Here is a 15,717-nt window from a genome sequence, read left to right as displayed (position 1 = left end):
GAGATTTAGTGGTAGAACACCAAAAGTCTTGATTTATCCCCATATCTTTGTCTTTCCTATATGAATTCTGAATGGGAAGACTCAGAGGGGGCAGGGGATGGGGTTGAAAACTAGTGCAAACCCTAACTGTGTGACTGTGGGTAAGTCATTTCCCCTCATTTCCCCTCCTCTGAGAATTAGTTTCCACAGCTACCCCCTGCCTCTTTTAGAGGTTTGTGACCAGGAGAAAGCTCTTTACAAGCCCTGAGACATTTGGGATATGGGATTTCTGGGCACCCACCCCTTTTGACCCACTGTTTTCCCTTCTACTGGTTAGTGAGCAGCCCAAATTTCACCACAGCTGACCCTTAGGAACTCTTGGAGACCAGGCCAAGCTGAGCATCTTGATGACAATGGGAAGTGCCCACAGGCTTTCCTACCCTCATCACAAATACTTAGCTCTGATGATTTTTAGCTGGGAGCCTCTGTCATGTCACCACTCTGAACTTCAGTTGACTTCTCTGTAAAATGGGACAAGGATACTTAATGGGGGTTTTGGAAGAAAAGCATTTTGAAACATTTCAACGGCTCCAATCAGAGGGTCCTATCTCTAGAGGTGTGTGAGACCTCCTTTATTTTATACAAGAGGAAACAGAAACCCCAGGAGGCTGTCACTTGCCTAAAGTCACATGAATAATGGGCATCAAAAGTGGGATCTGAATTTTTGACTGTGCTCTGTAGGGCCTGAACTTGGACCCCTACTACTGATGTGACCTTGGCCAATCTGTAAGATGAGTAGAGTTGTTCATAATTCAGCAGTTTCAAACTTCATTGGAAACAGATTCCTTCTGGTTGACTTAGAAAGCCACAAATTCTCATCATTCATGTTGTGTTGATTTATTTGTTTTGTTGTTGTTGTGGTTGTTAAACATTTCCCAGTTACATTTTAATCAGATTCTGGCTACACGCAAGAGTTTGGAGTCTCACTTTAGGGTCCTCAGGCCTTGAGTTTGGTCTATATGAGCTTCAAGGTCCTGTCTAGCTATAAATCTCATGGTACAGTGGGTTGGCTGATCCCTCTTAAACCCCAAACTAATAGAATTTAGGATCCTCTGAAGTCTGAGAAAGTCACCTGAATTAGTTGTCCAGGGAAGTTGGAACCCAGATTGGTAGGTTGGGATTAAGCATCTCTGGTGCTGAGCCAGGGTGGATTTTCTTCATGGGGATTAGTGGGGAGAACTGTCTCATTGGCCTGTAGGAAAAGCCTGGGTCCCCTTGGTGTCTTCTATTCCAAGCCTGGCTGAGAATCTTTGAGACAGCTGGCACCTGGGCACTCAGTGCCACAGAGGGTTAAGGGGCATCTTTAGACTTGGATGTACAAACAGCTCATAGAATTTAGAGTTGAAGAGAACTTCAGAAATCAACTTTTTCAACATCCTCATGTTATAAATGGGGAAACTAAGGATCAAGATCAAGGAACTGAGGATGAGAGCTCTAAAGTGGAAGGGACCTCAGTGACTATCAAGTTCACCTCCTTTTTTACAGATGAAATTGAGGCCCAGGGAGGGAAATGAGTTGTACAAGATCATGGCAAGGAGTAACAGGTAGGATTTGAACCCAGACCTCTCCCCCTAAAGCTATATTTGTGTACAAAATTGCAGACACACAAGTATTGATGTAACAGGAACAACAAGGTATCATTCACTGATATATAGACATTCAGTTGTGTATTGCAGTAGTCACAGAAGTGTGCACACATGGTCAGAGACTCCAGAATAGACACAGCTAGAAAATAAAAATGTCCATGGACACGGTACCATGTACCGGTGCATACAAATTTCCTCAAAGTTTTGTTTTCAAAGAGATGCAGGTATAAGCTTACAGGTAGAATACACTATTTATGCAGACAGGTAGAGAAACATGGACACATGCAGAATGTATATGCATTCACACACACAGGCAGTTGCATCTTTGCAACCCAAGGAGCTGGGCTTTTAAATATTGCTTCGCATAGTTACAGGATCATAGGTCTAGAGTCAACCTAGACACCTTAGGTAATGAATGACAGAGAGCATTCTAACTTTCAACTCATACCTCTAAAATGGGTGATATTTCATTCTTTTGAAAATTAAACCTAGAAAAAAAGAAAATCAAGCATGTTTCTTAACTAATAATTAACATTTTCCTTTTATCTTCTTCTCTCAGAGGGCAGAGGGATAGTAAAACAAAACCCTTCTAACAAATAATTATAGTCAAGCAAACCACAAAAATTCCACATCAGCCATGTATGAACACATGATCCATATTCTGAATCTTGAGAAGCTCACTTCTCTGTTGGGATGTGGGGATTATACTTCATGAGTCCTTTGGGAGACAGGACTGTTACTATTATGATCAAAGTTCTGAAGACTTTCCAAATTTTCTTTTACAGTTTTGTTATTGTAGAACTTGTTCTCCTGGCTCTGCTCACTTCCCTCTGCATCAATCCATACGAATCTTCCCAGGTTTCTCTGAAGCCATTCATCCTTTCTCGAAGCAGAATTGCTGACATTTGGGTAGCTTTTTTTTCTGCTGGACCTATTGGGTAAGCCATTACCTTCTCTGTTTACTCAACTATAAAATGGGTCTAATTCCATCTTTTCTATGGAAAACAGTGGGCAAACTTCAGTTAGTACTGCACAGACATATGCAACAGGGTCTCTATATCCCACTTCCTGGGATTCATTTTGCCTTTCTCTCTTTTCTTTTGGGGCTCTAGCCCAATTTCCCTAATACTGCTAGATTCTGTCAGAGAAATCTGAATTCTAATCCCATCTTTGTAATACAAGGAATGTCCCAACTTTGATGGGCCTTAGCCTACTCATCTGCAAGATGGGAGAGTTGGACTTGACCTTGAAGGTTTCTTCTAACTCAAAATCTGAGAGGCTTTGACCTTCCCTTAATGTCCATCTTCCCTTTCTTCTCTCAGTGTTTCTCATTGCTTCCTCCTGTCTGGCTACCCTCATCCATCTCTCAGGTTCCTGGACTCTTGACTCTGCCTCCCCTCCAAGAGGTTCTCTTATTGCCTTTTTCCATCTCCCTCTCTCCTCAGCCCTTGGAGTCTCTGTTAGTTGATCACAGGCATTGACATGTCCTCTGACACACTGAAGTTCACCAAGCTCTACAATTAGTACAAAAATTGCTATGATGCTCATTTTACAGATGAGGAAACAGAGGTGACATGACCATAGTCATATAGTGATTAGTATCAGAGGTTGAACTAGAACTCAAATCTCCTGGCTCCAAGCCTAGTCCTATCTAGTACTGAATTTTTTTTTTAATTCTAGCTACATGCAAAAGCAGGTTTCAACATTTACTCCCAAAATTCTGAACTCCCAGTTCTCTCCCTTCCCCCCACTCTATTCTCCCCACTAAGAAAGCAAGCCACTTGATACAGTTTAAAAATATGCATCCATGAAATACATCACTACAATAAGTCATGTTGCAGAAGTAAACATAACCCCCTCATACACAGACACATAAAGAGAAATCTCAAAAACAAAATGAAGGAAAAAATGTGCTTCAGTCTGTATTCAGACACCATCAGCTCCCTCCTGGGATGGATGGCATTTTCTATCACAAGTGCATCAGGAATTGCTTTAATATTTTTTCCCATAGTTGCTATTGCTAGCTGTATTTCCCTCCATCCTATTCCTCCCACCTCTATTTATTCTATTTTCTTTCTCCTTTCACCCTTTCTTCAACAGTGTGTTTCATTTGAGTACCCTCTCCTGCCATCTTCCCTGTCTTCTATCACCTACACCCCATTTCCTGCCCCCATCCCCCTTTCTCCCCATTCCTTTCCTATTTTCCTCTAGGGTACATAGATTTCTATACCCAAATGTCTTTCCTCTCTCTCTTAGTTAAATAAGAGATAGTGACAGCTGGTGGGATTTGCTCAGGATCCCACAGACACAGGGGTAGAGTCAGAATTTGAACCTAGGTCCCCTCAAGAACCAGCTTCCACTGCATGACCAGAATCTGATCACGAAATCCCATGTGCAGCTGATTGGAATTTGAATTCAGGTCTCTTGACTCTGATTCTTTAACTCTTTCATCTCCTTTCAAAGAGAAAAATGCTTAACCCAGAGGAGTCAATCTAATGGTGGAGTTTCAGGTAGTATGAGACAGAAGATGAATAACCAAAAAGATAGCTCTAGACCTTGGGAGGTTGCAAATGAATGAGGGAGATAAGAAAATGAATTACATTTTGTACCGTATGACAGTGGGCATGAAGGAGCTATCATGGGAGAGTGGGGACAAGATTCTGAGGGGCAAAGCTGAGCAGTAAGTGCCTCCAGATAGAGGCCTCTCAACATGCCCAGGACAGTAGGAGATGAGGCCCAGCTTGGCCAGGCTGTGGATTTTACAGCATCCTAGGTTTGGATCATCTAATACATACTCTTATCTTATAGAGAAGGAAACTGAGGTCCAAGTTGGAAGTAAGAGGTGAAGAGAATTTGAACTCAGGTCCTCCAACTCCCAAACCAGTTCTTGCCTTACGAAGGCTCACGAAGGGGAGTTGAGTGTCCACTGGTGCTTGTGTCACTCTCCTCTCCCCTCAGCCTGAGAGCTAGTTTTACCCTCCTCTGAACTCCCTGAGCACCTGGGGAGTCCATTCTATTTGTAACCTGCAGATGGATGACTTGTCCTAGCCTCCCAAATTCTGCTTCTCCTAAGCCCTCTCTGAGACCCTGCTTTTGCCGGCTTCTTCTGCCTGGCTTACCAACCCATCTGCTCTGCCCAGCCCTCTGCCAGGCCCAGGTTTCTCTTCCAGTCCCATCTACTTTGTCCTTTGCTCTATTCTGATCAAATTCTCCAGCCCTGAACTTTGGGTGAACTGTTCATTCTAATATCTGACATGAGGTGAAGTATGTCTTTGCTCCTTCGCTGGAGCAAAAGGGGGAGGAGAGGATCCCAGGAATTTTAAAGTTAAAATAAAGATAGCTTGTTTTCCATTCAGTTGGATTTCCCCAAACTCTTAGGTTCAATGTGGGGTGTGTTGGAGGATGAGTGTAAGAATGGCACGGCAAGTGATCCTAGGTCAGAGTCCTCAGTGGAGAACTGGGAAGGACCTCAGAGGCTTCATATTAAAAATGAAGAAGCAGAGGCCCAGAGATGACGAGGGATTTGCCCAAGATCAAACAGGTGCTAATTATCAGAACAAGAGTTTGAACCCAAATTCAACTGACTCAACATCCTGCCCCTTCTACCGTGTTGCCTCCTTACATTCTTATATTCTTAGTAGAGGATGGTTTTTGAATTCTTGTCACATGAGGAGTCTCATGAGGGGAAAGCACCCAAGACCACAAGAACTTACCTTTGGTGGCCACATTATGATTTTGATGATCCTTGATTTTTTCACCCCAAATAACTGGCTCATCATGTCATCTCCTCCATCTGGTCCTTAAGAAATTGATCATTTGTACCCAAGTGCCAAGCTTTATTTATATTTATCTTTATTAAGTTTGATTCTCTTAGACTTGGCTCAATATCTAGATCCTGTTTCCCCCATCCAGTGCATTTTTTTTCCTGTTCATTCTTGTGTTTTTTGCAACCTTTAATACTTCTCCTTGGTGACTCCTGAAATTGTCCCAAAGTGGAAATGGGCCTCATTACTTAAGGTCTATAAGCAGAAACTGGAGATCAGTTGACAAAGGTATGATTCCTTTCATTTCAAGTCCATTTTATATTTATTAAGCCATCAGGCAAAGTCTGGAAGAGCATCAGGGTCAAGTTGGGGTTCGAATGAATAGAATGTCAGAGATAGAAGAATCTGGAGAGCGGGATTTGATCCCTAAAGAACGTTTGCAGATATAAATTTTAATACTATAAATTAGACCACTTAATCCAATCCTGACTTATTATATTATATTATATTATATTATATTATATTATATTATATTATATTATATTATATTATATTATATTATATTATATTATATTATATTATATTATATTATATGTAAGGAAACTGAGGTCAACAAAGAAGTAATGAGGTCCCCAAGGTCAGGCAGACTTGAAACTTCTTTTCCCCCTACCTTCCCAAAATCACACCTCATATGTAGCAGAGACAGGATTTTTGAACTCTTGCCATTACTGTATGTCACATCTCTTCCAGAAAGGGAGGGGATCTGGCTCTCTTTTATCACTACAGCTGGTCCCTCCATGGACTCTTTAGTTTTTTGACTCAGGTAAGAACCTCAGAAGAACAGCCCAGAAAAAAAGGATGCCAGCTTTTTGCTACAGTGGTGGGAGTGAAAGAACATAGAATCACGAGGACCCCAGGCTCCAGCTAAATAGATTAAAATGAGTCTGGAACAGAAGTGGGAGGGCCAGGAGGTAGCATCCTGTTGGAACTGGGAGACCACATGAGGCTGGAGTGCAGAATCTGGAACACCAGACCTTAAGGGTAGGGCTTCCTAAGGTTCTCCCAGAGCTGGAGTAGGTGGACAGCTGCCTTGGCCTGAGAGAGGCCAAGGGAAGGTCCCTCTGGAGCAGGGCAAGATGCTGGCTGGGACTGAGAAACAAAAACTGATTTCTCCAGGAATCACTGAAAAAATTATCTAGGTTGAGGAGGAAAACAACTTAAGACTGAGCAGAAGCGTTGATTACCCAGATGGAAGTGGGCAAAATGGGGAACACCTGAGTCACAGGACCTGGGTTCAGATTCTGATTCTGCCACTGAGACCCTCTGTGCCCTTAGGTCATTTCCCTTCCCTGGGAGGTTGTTCAAGGTGGCCTCTAAAGGAACCCTTCAGATTCAGATTTAGAAGCCTGGATGACTTGTATTGGCTTGACACATCATCTAATAAGTCCTTAATAAATGTCTACTAAATTCCTTCTTTTCTCCCTCCCTTCCTTCCTTGGTCCTTCCTTGCCTGCAGGAAAGAAGAAGCAAAGGAAGAAAATGAAGAAGGGGAGGAAAGGGGAGAGGAGGTGAGTGCAGGGGAGGATTGGCTGTACAAAGATGATGGTGATGGTGATGGGGGAATTTCTGTTAAAGAGAACAAGAAGTTGGAGAATTTGGCTGGAACCTAAAATATAGGATAGAAGGGAATGTGTTCTCAGCCAAGTCTATTCAATAGCTTCTTTTATGCTCCTGTTGACCTGAGAAGGAGAATGACTTGTCCAGGGTCACACAGATTCTGATTTTACACCATTAATCCCTCCAGACCATTGGGAGAGGAAAGAAAAAATAGAGGAAGCTCTGAGGATTCAAAAACTCTTGACCATAGACTTTCTCCATTCAGCCTTTTCCTAGTTTCCATTCCCTTATGGGGTCTTAGAGAAGGCCAAAGAGAAAAAAGAAAAGGTTCCACTCCTTCCAGGTGACCCATGGCCCAGGGGATCCTGTTCTATAGGAGGCTCTGACTCTGAGCTCCCATGGCCCTGGACTCACCTTGTTGAGGGGGGGGTGCTGTAAGCCTCCCACCAAAAGAGAGGGGACCAGGTTTCTCTGTCTCTGGCCCGTCACTCCCATTCTGGAGAATCTTGAAGATTTCTGGAGAAATCTCGAAAGCCAGACTTGTCAGATGACCTCCCTAGATTTGTTTCCTCCTCTGTAAAATGGGCCCAGAGACCAGATGAGATAACCTTGAAAGCCCTTCCCAGCTGTAGATCGGGATGCTGGCATCGTCTCACCAGGACAGAGCCTGGGTCTTCCCATCCAGCCCCTTAAAAACCTGGGGGCCTTTCCAGGCAGGGAGGACTTGAGGAAGATCTGTGGAATACAGGAATGAATGGATAGAGGCTAAAGAAAGGTCTGCCGTGTTATCCTCTCTGATTCTCTCGACCCCGCTATGGGGTTTGTGCTGATTGTCCCCGTTTTACAGATGAAGAGATGGAGGTGGAGAGTGTACCCCGAGGCACCCAGCTGGCAGGATTGGAACTTGGGTCTTTGTGCCTTCGAGTCTGAGTTTCTGACCCGTTGCTGGCAGGGGAGGTGGGGCAAGCCTGCCCGAACCCTGGGGAAAGAGGGTATGCTCCCCAGAACCCCCAGGAAACAGTAAAAATGGCAGCTGAGCAGGATGGGAAGGTGCTCATAGCAGCCCAGAAGAGCCTTTTTTCTTTTTTTTGAAGCTTTCACAGGAACTGCACACCAGCGAGGAAGGAAGGAGACCCTTGCACACATGCAAATGAATGGCCTCAATTGGGGCTTCACTTTACACATGCTAACAAGTTCATAAAGTGTTGTTTCCTGGAGGTTTAATGCTCTTTCATTTTTGCTACTCAAGAAGAGAATGTGGATTTCACCGTTTCCCAGAAAAAAAAAATGTGTTTTCTGTTCCTCTAGTAAGTCTCAAGATTTAAGAATGTAGAGTTGGGGTCTTAGGGCGGGAATGGTAGTTGAGAGGTGAAAGGTAAAAAGGTGACCCCTGCGTCAAAAAGGAGGCTGGTGCTCTAAAATGGAAGTGAATGCAAAGCTGTGGGTTGAAGGCCTCGGGGCTGGTGCTCAGGGGGCCGGGGCCCTGGGGGGCTGGACTCCACCGCCTGCGCACCCTGGGCTCTTCCCGCCTTCTCGTCTTCTCTTGGCTTCTTGAGCCCAGCCAGGCCAGCCCTGAGCTGGGCCCGCGGGAGACCCGGATGGAGCAGGCGCCCCCGGGCCGAAAGAGGCAGGAAAGAGGGCGCCCAGGAAGGATCAGCCCTTAATCAGTCCGCAAGTGGCCAAGCTCCCCCTGCCCTGCAGCCCCAGCTACGGCCAGAGGTCTGGAGGCTGTTGGCACCGGCCCACGGATCTCTCTGGATGCGCCAAGGCCGTCCAGGGCAACGTCCTCCTTTGGCAGAGGCCCCGGATTGATGGAGCCATTTGGGAGACACAGACCGGAGCTGCTGGGCCTCCTGGAGGACAAAGAGCCGGGCCTGGGCCACCCCACATGGAGCTCGGCGCCTCCGGGCTTCTCCCCAGACTCGGCCCTGCCCGGCGGTTGCTGCGGCCCCCATAGTTAAAGAATTGCATTTATGGAGGACATTAAGATTAGTAAAGGGGCTTTTCTTCACCAGGAAGGGTGGAAAAGACCATCAGAGACATCTACTAAGCCTTGCCTACTTCAAACAACCTGGGCCTGTTTCCTCTTGGGTAAAGGAAGAACCTGGACTCTTAAATGCCTTTTGTTCCAGCTCTAGAACCCTAAGGGCCTCTGTACCCGTTTCCTTTTCCCCCCCAGACCCCAGTTTCCACCAGGATTTCTGCAGGACAGCTGGTGTCCCTAAGGCCAAAGATCAGCAGAGGAGGGTGCTCTGGGAGGCCATGGGGTTAAGCAGCCTATTGTCTCATGCCCCAAATCCTGACTACCTTCCCAAAGATCCAGCTCTGACTCAGTTTCTCCATTTGCAGAAAAAGGATTAATCATGTCCTGTAAGGCCCCTCCCAGGTCTGACATTTTTTGTTCACCCCCTCCAGCTCTGATATTTCTTGTTGTAAGGTCTTTTCCAGTCCTGGCATTCTCTGCTCTAAGACTTCCTCTAGCTCTGACATACTATGTTCTAAGGGCCCTCCAACAGGAAAGATTGCAGCAGCCCAAAACATCTGAGTCCCGTATCCCCAACTGCGAAGATTCCCCCCATCACTGATTAAAGGTAAACTATCCTGCCATAACCACAGTGGACACTGAAGGGAAGAATGGCCAAGAGTTGTTACTACCTTAGCACTAGATTTCCATGAGGGAAAAACAGAAACGGGACACTGCCACTGAGTCACTGACATCTCTGCCCCTCCTGGAAGCATGGTCGCCAAAGGACTGAACTGACCCCTTTCTCCTTCCTGAGCTGGGCATCAGAAGCCCCATTCCTGAACCAACAGGCAGCCATCTGTGCAGGCCATCCCCCACCCCCACCCCAGTACCTGCTCACGTCTGGTCAAGGAGATGCGCAATGCTAATGAGCTGTCACTGGTAACCACTGCCTTCAGAGATCCACTGAGTCCTTGGTCAGACCTTCACTCTTGTCCTTTCTCCTCCTTCCTGGCAGGGGAGTGAAAGGACACTAGTTACTCCCCCTAGGACTTTGCCTCCCCTTCTCCCTTCTCCCCCACCCCAGTACAGATGGCTCTAATCCAGGCCCAGATCTAGTGGCATCTAGTAAGGAATGACAGAAACAAGGGTGAAAGGAGTATATGTAATCAGAGGATCTTGGATGGGGATTATCTAATCCAGTCTCCTTCTTCTACTATACGGATGTTGGAAAGGATCCAGAGCCGGGCTAGGATTCTAGGAGCCTAGATGGAAAGTTGGCAGAGACCTCTAGGAGGCCCAAGTCCCACCCCTAACCACCCACCCTCAGCCCCTCATTTTACAGATAAGGAATATGAGACCCAAAGCCAATGAAGGTAAGGAATTTGCCTAAGGGCACAAATCTAGACAGAATTCTAACTCCTGTCTTCCCAGCCCAAGTCCAGTGCTCTCTTCACTACTCCCCACCTCAACCCAAAGGCTCCTAGATTTCAAAGTGGAAGGGACCTTAGAAGCCATCTAGTTTCACCCCTGCATTAGACAAAGGAAGAAACCAAAGCTGAGAACAAATTACAGCACTTGACCTTGGGCAGGAAGGATCCTACTTATGGAATTATAGGTTCATATGTCTAAACCTGTAAGATCTGAGGCCATTTAGTCCCTTCCTCCTTCCCATTCTATATTTGAGGAAACTGATGCCCAGGGACATCAAGTGACTTGTCCTCTGTTGTGAAGATTTCTATGAGTTTGGGATTAAACTCCAGGTCTTCCTGACTCCTTCAGATGGATAGAGCAGAACAGATAGATGATATCTATGATGAAAGTTGGTAAGACTAAGGAGGAGATGGGTCATATACTGAATCAGAAAGGGAGTAACTAACAAGCTGTTGTAATAAGACATTGGATTGAAGTAAACTTTCTACATGATTCTTTTTTTAAAAACCTTAAGCAGGGGCTGCTAGGTGGCGCAGTGTATAGAGCACCAGCCCTGGAGTCAGGAGTACCTGGTTTCAAATCCAGCCTCAGGCACTTAATAATTACCTAGCTGTGTGGCCTTGGGCAAGCCACTTAACCCCATTTGCCTTGAAAAAGACCTAAAAAAAAACCTTAAGCAATTATCTCTAAAATTAAACACATTTATTGACTCTCCTAAAGTGTGAGTTCTGCTGCTGGTGAGGCCCAACAGCCCTTTCTGGTCCAGTTATGGTGTGGAGTCATTTGTTTGTTCTGGCTATTTGTCACTAGCTTCTTTTCCTCTAGTAATCTGCATGTACACTGTCTATATATCCTTTCTTGGCTTGACCTTATCACATAACAGCCTTTGTACTTTATAATCCCTTGTGTTCTTCCCCTTGTCAGACACAGTGATATTCCATTACAGGGAGATCCCTTGGTTTATAAGGTTTCTCACCAACTTAGGGCAGTTAGATTTCTAGGTCTTTTACACTTAAAAAGAAATAAAGATGTTCCTAAAATAAGAACATCTCTGAAATGATAGCCTTTTTGTTTTGATTTGAAGGTGACACTTCTGGGAAAATGTGAGATGTCCAGGGAGGGAATACCTGGGTCCAAGGTAAAGATCCTCTTTGGGACCTTGGTGGCTGTGCTTCATCTTCCAGGATGCACCTGTGGTGGAGGTGAGCAACTCTGATTCTGAAGAACAAGGTTCAGGAGAGAGTTCTGGATCTGAGGATGAAAGCAGCATCGCTGGAGAGGTCTCCAAGGAGAATGAAGCTTCCTCAACTGAGAGGAAGAAGAGGCAAGAGAGAAGTTTTGGATAATTGATTGAAGCCTCCCATCTCTGACCACATGTGTGCCTGCTCATGGATTCTGTGTGACAGATTTGTGTCCATTTCATGGAATATCTGCCATGCTCTATTACTGCTTAGCTATTACATATATACAGTTAGGTCTTCCAGGGTAGAACAAAGAGTAATGAGGGAATGGAAGTGCAAGCATTGTGTATGTGCAGCATCTTGCATTACAGGATAGGGGGGTATGTTAGGGAGGAGATGATAAGGCACAGCTGTGTCTGGTGCCCTTGGTCAGCGGGGCAGAATGACCAGCTCCCAAGGACTCCAGCTCACCTTATCTCTTAGGGTGGCTTGCCAGCTCCTGAGACTAGAACAACTGATATTGAGTGGGAAGTCCTAGTGTCTTATTTTGCAGCTGAGGAAGTCAAGGTCTGGTGAGGTGGCGTGGCAGACTATAGACCCTACTCCTCCTGCCGTCTTTCAGAGCAGGCTCCATGATATCATGTTCTGGCTTGGATAGACATTCAGGCATCCTTTGGTCACCTAACTTTCTAACCTCCAAGGCGTCTTCAATTTCTCTCCCTCATATCCAGATCCTTAACAAGGCTGGAGGATTCTCCTTCCACAACCTATCTTGATCCTACATCCATCTCTTCTATCAAGACCACCCCCTGGTGCAGACCCTTGTTCCTCCCTAAATTGTTCTCTGTTGGGCTTCCTAGTTGGGCTCCCTGCTTTCAGTCTGGCTTTCTTAAAATAGTCAGCTCTCTTTCTATTGCACAAATGGGATTGTGTCACTCCCCCCACTCAAAAATCTTTCATGGTTCTCTAGTGCTTCCAACAAAGATTCTTAACCTAGGGCTCCTAAACTTGTTTTTTTTTGGGGGGGTTGGGGTTTTTTTTGTTTGTTTTTGCAAGGCAATGGGGTTAAGTGACTTGCCCAAGATCACACAACTAGGTAATTATTAAGTGTCTGAGGCTGGATTTGAACGCAGGTACTCCTGACTCCAGGGCTGGTGCTCTGTCCACTGTGCCACCTAGCTGCCCCTTGGAGGAATTCTTTAGAACTCTGGTGACCTAATATTCCAGAATGACTGCCTTTTTTTTTTTTTTCTGGTACTCACAGAGAGCCTCTTTGCCTGGAGGGGAGAACATTAATGAGTGACAATGCATACCGACTTATTATCAGATGAGTACTCAGAACTTCTGTATATCAGTTGTTAAAAAAAAAAAAGACAGTGGGAGGTGGAGGCAGAAGGCCTTCTTCAAGAGCTTCTCCAGGACAGTTTTAAACCTAGATGCTTTTTCTTCCTTTCCCCTCTTCATCTTTAACTTCAGGCTGTTTAAATAAAGAATGGGGATCTCTTTAGCAAGTTATAGTCTATGGCAAGAGTTCTTCACTTTTTTGATGTTCTGGGCCCCTTTGGTGTTTAGTTTGGTGAAGTCTTACTCCTCAATCACATTTTTAAGTGCACAGAATAAAATACAGAAGATGACAAAGGCAATCAGTTATTCTGAAATAGTTAACAAAATATTAAAAAAGGTCAAGGCTCCCAAGTTAAGGCTGTTTTCCTTAAAAGTCAGGAAATCCAATGAGATTGGCATCATGGGATAATTGATTTAGAGCTAGAAAAGACTAGAAGCCATTAAATCCAATTAACTTCTGGGAACTAATTAACTATTGCCCTTTTACAGAATAGAAGTTAAGATACTCGTTTCTTACAAATAAACCTGATTATAAAGTACTCAAAGGATTTTAGAGGAGTAAATAAGCTTCACTAACCTGGGGAATCTTTACTGGACCATGGGTGACAGCAGCATCCTCAGAGTCCATTTACCTGGTATGTTAAGGGTCTTCAAAAAAAGAAATGTTTCCTTCATCTACCCAATGGAACATAGAACAAGTGATCCATGGTTGAAATTGCAGAGTGTTAAGAAAGAATGAATGTAAATTATACTGAAGAATCATTTAATGGCATCTACTGAAAATCCATACTCAGGGAAGTGTAGCCATCCCAATAAAATATGGATATGTGTTTTAGTTAAGCCCCAAATGACTTCAGTTTAAGCTTGTCCTTTGTGGAGAGCACACTGGAGAAAATGTACCTCCTGCTTTGTGAACCAAGTTTGGGACACCATGACCTGCCAGTCTGGTTCATAGAGATTCTGTTGACCCTGTCACATTCCACATAGCAACCAACATTTACTCCTGGTGCCTGGCCATTGCCCATGACCATCCTTCCTTTTTTTCCCCCACTTTTCCCATAAGGTGATTTATTCAATGCAAAAGATCTAAAGGGCAATTGAGGATCAACTAAAAAAATTTCCACTCTTCTCATCTCTAAAACAGGTACAGTCTTTTCCTCTTAAAGTTTACCTTGGGCTTCAAAAAGTCAATTGCCATTTCAGAATACCTTTTAATATGTGATTTTTCAACAGTGCTTCCTTGGTTGGTGCAAAAGCCCTTAGAAATGGCTCTAAATTTTCTCAAAACAGACTAGAGTCTTCTATGACAGGGTAAGCAAAGGATCATGAGTACAAATACAACCTTACCCAAGACTTTGCCGAAACCCGATTGTTTCATACCACCAAATGGGGTTGCCACATCAGTCTTGCTGTAGGTATCAATGAAGATTGTTCCCACTTCTAGATTTTCACTCACAGGCATAGCTTTGTTTATATTTCTTGTGAAAACCCCTGAAGTCTGGTCATCCCCTGTATTATTTTCTTGTTATAACACTATTGATATCCCTGTAAGTTTTTTTAATCATTTTATTAAAATTATACACATTTGACTTCATTCTCTTAATGTTTTCTGCAAGCTGTTTCACACAGGATAAAACAGTAAATTATTTTGTAAATAAAATTTACTACAAACCACTCTTCCTCCCTCCTGCTATGGTTATAAGATGTTGGAGGGATAGGGATTGTACCTGAGATTCCATTGATCTAGGGAGCAGGTTGGCAACTGGGCTACAACTTCCATTCTTAGAAAGCTACATGGGATATACTAAAGGCTTAAAGGACTTGCCAGGGGCTATGTGTTGGGGTAGGAGTTGGGACTTCTACCCAGATCAATTCCCATGCATTCCATGTCATTGAACATTTAATAAGACTATCAATGGTATCTATCATTTAATAAAACACGTCACTCACAACAACTCTGTGAAGAAGAATCCTTCTTATTGCTCCTCTCTAGGAAATGTCTACTTCTGACAAAATGACCTCATCACTTTCCTTGGGAAAAATCAGATCATCTCTGCCTCTAAGGACCTAGATGGGATGAGATATCTTTTTGAAAGAGGGACTGTTTGAAGAAGAGAGAGAGGTCAATTATGGAAAGGATCATAAGGCAAAAAAAAGTTCATAGCAGAATCACACATGAGCTGGGTTTTGGAGGAAGGGTAATATTTAAATAGTAAGATTACTCTAAGCAGGAGATGTACCTACCCAAAAGAACAGCAATTTCAAATGGCAGATTGAATTCACAGAAAGGTTCATAATTGAGTTGGGCTGAAATGCAGAATAGAAAAGAGGAAGTAGAATATGATAAGATAGCCAAAGTTCAACAGGGTCCAATTTATGGAGAGCTTTGAATATCAGGTTATGGAGTTTGTATCTTACTCAATAAGCCATGGAAAGTTCCCTGAAGGTTTTAGAACAGGAGGAGCACATCAGTGGTAGAAAAGAGGGTCCAAAGTTAGATAAACACAGTGAGGGGGTGCCATAGTGCAGAGAGCACCAGGTCTGGAGACAGGAAGACTCAAATTCAAACAGCCTCAGGCTGGATGACCCTTCACCCTGTTTGCCTCTGTTTCCTTTTCTGTACAATAGACTGGAGAAGGAAAGGTCAAACCACTTTAGGATCTTTGCCTAGAAAACCCCCTAATGGGGTCACAAAGAGTTGGACATGACTAAAATTGGGTAAACAACAACAACAGAGATAGAGAAACTCATCAGAATATTAGAAGAGTCCAGAGGACTTGAACTAGCAG

The 15,717-nt window shown here is 44.2% G+C and overlaps 1 long non-coding RNA gene across 1 annotated transcript; it reads left to right on the top strand.

The window, feature by feature from the left end:
- The first annotated feature begins 2,414 nt into the window (after positions 1–2,414).
- LOC141493655 (uncharacterized) lies at positions 2,415–6,925 on the top strand. The gene is made up of 3 exons (XR_012470272.1): positions 2,415–2,563; positions 5,619–5,677; positions 6,906–6,925. It is a non-coding gene; the product is annotated as an uncharacterized LOC141493655 (long non-coding RNA).
- Positions 6,926–15,717: the final 8,792 nt, after the last annotated feature.

This window comes from Macrotis lagotis, chromosome 7 (assembly GCF_037893015.1).
Source record: "Macrotis lagotis isolate mMagLag1 chromosome 7, bilby.v1.9.chrom.fasta, whole genome shotgun sequence".
NCBI lineage: Eukaryota > Metazoa > Chordata > Mammalia > Peramelemorphia > Peramelidae > Macrotis > Macrotis lagotis.
Note: the sequence above shows the minus strand (reverse complement) of the source record. Positions and strands in the feature narration are given on the sequence as shown.